Source organism: Odocoileus virginianus, chromosome 1 (genome assembly GCF_023699985.2).
Source record: "Odocoileus virginianus isolate 20LAN1187 ecotype Illinois chromosome 1, Ovbor_1.2, whole genome shotgun sequence".
Classification (NCBI taxonomy): Eukaryota; Metazoa; Chordata; class Mammalia; order Artiodactyla; family Cervidae; genus Odocoileus; species Odocoileus virginianus.
The window spans coordinates 11718520-11722153 of record NC_069674.1 but is presented as its reverse complement, the minus strand read 5'-3'; the positions used below and the strand labels follow the sequence as shown (position 1 = coordinate 11722153).

The following is a 3634-nucleotide window of genomic DNA, read 5'->3' as shown; positions in this document are numbered from 1 at the left end:
TGTCCATGGGATACTCCAGACAGTAATACTGGAGTGAGTTGCTGTGTCTTCCTCTAAGGGATCTTCCTGACACAGCGATCAAACCCACGTCTCTTATGTTTCCTGCATTGCAGGTGGATTCTTTACTACTGAGCCACTAGAGGAACCCACATTTATGTATATATGTATTCAAATATGTAGATTAATTAAATGTACAAATATTTATATAAATAAATATAAATTATATGCATATTTAAGGTAACGATGTTTTTGTAAACATTACTGAAAATTGTTGAGCAGGGAATTCCAAGACTATTTCTCCACAAAAGAGCAAATAAGCTGGCAAAAACTTTTGGAATTAACCTTTGCAGAACTCTGAAATCTAGTAAAAAACTGACTACAAAAGGGGAAAGATTAATAAAAATGGAAAATGCTGCATTATGGTAAAATAGTACTGGGGCATTTCAGCTGCCCACTTATTACCTCTCACCTCCCAAATTGGTGACAGCCATGAAGGTTACAGTCTACACTCTTGGCACAGGATGCAAGTAAAAGGCAGCAATCTGGACCTTACTCAAAGAATTTTGGCTGTTTCAACATATCTGGCAGCTACCTGAAGAACTGACATAAAGTCTGGCCTTTGCTTTACTGACTCAGAGTATTATCAAGACTGGGATGGCTTTCCAGGTGGTATTTGCTGAAAATATTTAAAGGCAAAAGTATGGCAGCCTGATACTAGGGTTAACAGTCAAGACAGCCAGCAACCAGACTGAAAAGACTGGGAAGCAAGAGGCTGGAAAAGGATGCATATAAGGGAATAAGGGCTTTTAAAGGCATCCCTGGTAGCTCAGCTGGTAAAGAATCTGCCTGCAATGCAGGAGACCCTGATTTGATTCCTGGGTCAGGTAGATTCCCTGGAGAAGGGATAGGCTACCCACTCCAGTATTCTTGGGCTTCTCTGGTGGCTCAGAGTAAAGAATCTGCCTCTAATGCAGGAGACCTTAGTTCGACCCCTGGGTTGGGAAGATCCCCTGGAGAAGGGAATGGCAACCCACTCCAATATTATTGTCTGGAGAATTCCATGAGCAGAGGAGCTTGGCAAGCTAAAGTCCATGGGGTCATAAAGTGTTGGACACAACCGAGGGACTTTCACTTACTTTCAAGGGCTTCCCAGGTGGTGCTAGTGGTAAAGAACAGTTAATAGAGCTGAAGTATGAACACCAAATTGCAAAAACTAAAAATAAGGCACTTCTTTCAAACCCTATTTATCCTGAATCCTTTTATCCTAAAATCCTGGAACAACTGACATCCCCCCAAATGTATCATTTGATATCATCCACAGTTTTCCCAAATCGATCTTAAGTATATCATGATGTGGTGGGCACTAACGGAAAGAAATGACAGAGGGTCCACCAGACAATATCTGTGCTAAACTGGTTCTGGCCACCTGTTGTGGTGGCAATGAGCCAGGGAGACTGAACGCAGAGCACACTTCTCCTCCAAAGATCGGGAATGTCTATCGTCAGAGTGTTCTATGAATTACTGTGTCTGTGTCTTTACACAAGACGTTTAGGGTCAGAATTCCATGCAAATGATCTCAAATAGGTAGGAGATGTTCATCAGATACAAACTGGCTATATTCCATGACACGCTGACACTATCTTATCCTAGAATTCAGCTATATGGTCTTTTCTTGGAGATATATATATATATATTAATACAATATATTAGTATATATATTAATACTTGCTGGAAGTTGCAGGTTGGATAATTTTGCAGATCTCTGTCCAGGATATGTGTGAAGCATTAAGGAAACCCAGGGAACTCACTCTCTGCTGTGTTTTCCCTCAGGTCCTGAGGTCCCTTAGCTGTTGGTTTTTTTTTTTTTTGTGTATCATCTTGTATCTGTTGTGTTCCATTTCCTTCTCCAGGGGATCTTCCCAACCCAGGGATCGAACCAGGGTCTCTCACATTGCAGGCATACTCTTTACTGTCTGAGTCACAGGGAAGGCCCAAAATAAGGATGCCTACCAGTGTTGTTTCCGCCTGGTTTCGAACCAGGGACCTTTCGCGTGTTAGGCGAACGTGATAACCACTACACTACGGAAACCTGTGTGTTATGTCTAGATTTTTTAATGGTAAAGGACAGTTCATTTTTTTTTTTTATTGTTAAGTGTTAGCCCAGTATATGGGTGTTACCACTGTTTGATATCTATTCATACTTCAGCCCTATAAACTCTGTTAAAGCCTGTTTAATTATCATAGACACATTGGAAGACTGAATTGCTTATAACTACTAATATCTCCATTTTTCATTTCATGAAACCCCAATGAATTAGACAGCTTTTGCTTCTGTGAGGGTTACTTAAGAGTTCTTCAGATTTCAGAAGTGATTTCAGTAAACTAAAACTTTGTCCTAGAACATGAAATACTGGTCAAGTGGTTCCTAAAGGCAGCTGACAGACAAAGTAATGATCCCATTATGATAAATTTATTTAGCACACAATTACAGCAGAAGCATTTAAACAAAAACCTTTATTTAAAATTTTACAAAATGTAGCAGTGTGTTTACTTTGGATATTAGTATCTCCTATGGAGTGCTGATATAATTGTCCTGTTTTAAGTAACTGAAGATTGAATAATTGAAAAATCTATGAAAAGTGAAAGCATTAGTCCCTCAGTTGTATCTGGCTCTTTGCGTCCCCATGGACTGTAGCCCACCAGGCTCTTCCATGGAACGCTCTAAGCAGGAATACTGAGTGTGTTGCCATCTTCCTGACCCAGGGATCAAACCCGGGTCTCCTGCATTGCAGGCAGATTCTTTACCATCTGAGCCACAGGCCATCCTGAAAATCTACAGATAGATTTAAAAGTAGTAATTTTTTTTTTCTCTTTGTGCTTCAGCAAAGAATAAAATCACAGGTGGTTCTTTTCAAAGCAAGGATTTCTTTCCCCTATGGAACTAATACTGTATAAAATAAGTTAGATTACCACAACAGGCGAATAGAAATTTCTCACGGCTCCCAGAAGAGACCTGAACTGCCTTTTCAAAGTGCTTTTCTCCTGGGTGTTTGCAGAGATGTAGGGCAAGTCTTAAAACCATATAAAACCCTCAGAATCCAAAGATCTTCACAGGGTGCTGTGCCTAAGACCACTGCAGCTTCCTGCAGGAAGGCAATGGGTGCTCTGGCCCGGGGATACTGGGAGAGCCATCCTGGAGCCGCATCAGGCACAAATGTGTTCCTAGTGTCCAGGACTCACCTCTCCTCTAGTCCTGACTATCAGTTTGGAAGCAGTTGGGTAACCTGTGCCCATTCACCCATTGTAGGTTTAGAGAGTGCGCATCTCACATCTATCCAATACCTGAATCTTTCTTTTCTACTTCTTCCTATTTTAGAATCAGTGAAGAATTTCTTTTCACATTCCAGCCACTTAGAGGCTGCTGAGCCAAGGTAAGAGTCCCTTCTCAGAACATCACTTTTTGTTGTAGGACTCAGTCTAATGATTATCTCCTCTCTGATACATTTACCAAGCATTTCTGTATGTTCATTTCTGTCTCACATGTATGACAGAATATGTATCTATGTCACATTTCTTAAAATGTGGGCTCATCTCTAATAGCTTGTGCAATAATGAAATTTCAGCTCTGTTTCAG

General features: G+C 40.7%; 1 non-coding gene across 1 annotated transcript; it reads right to left on the bottom strand.

Moving 5' to 3' along the window:
* Positions 1-2016: 2016 nt before the first annotated feature.
* TRNAV-AAC (transfer RNA valine (anticodon AAC)) lies at positions 2017-2089 on the bottom strand. Its single transcript has one exon. It is a non-coding gene; the product is annotated as a tRNA-Val (tRNA).
* Positions 2090-3634: the final 1545 nt, after the last annotated feature.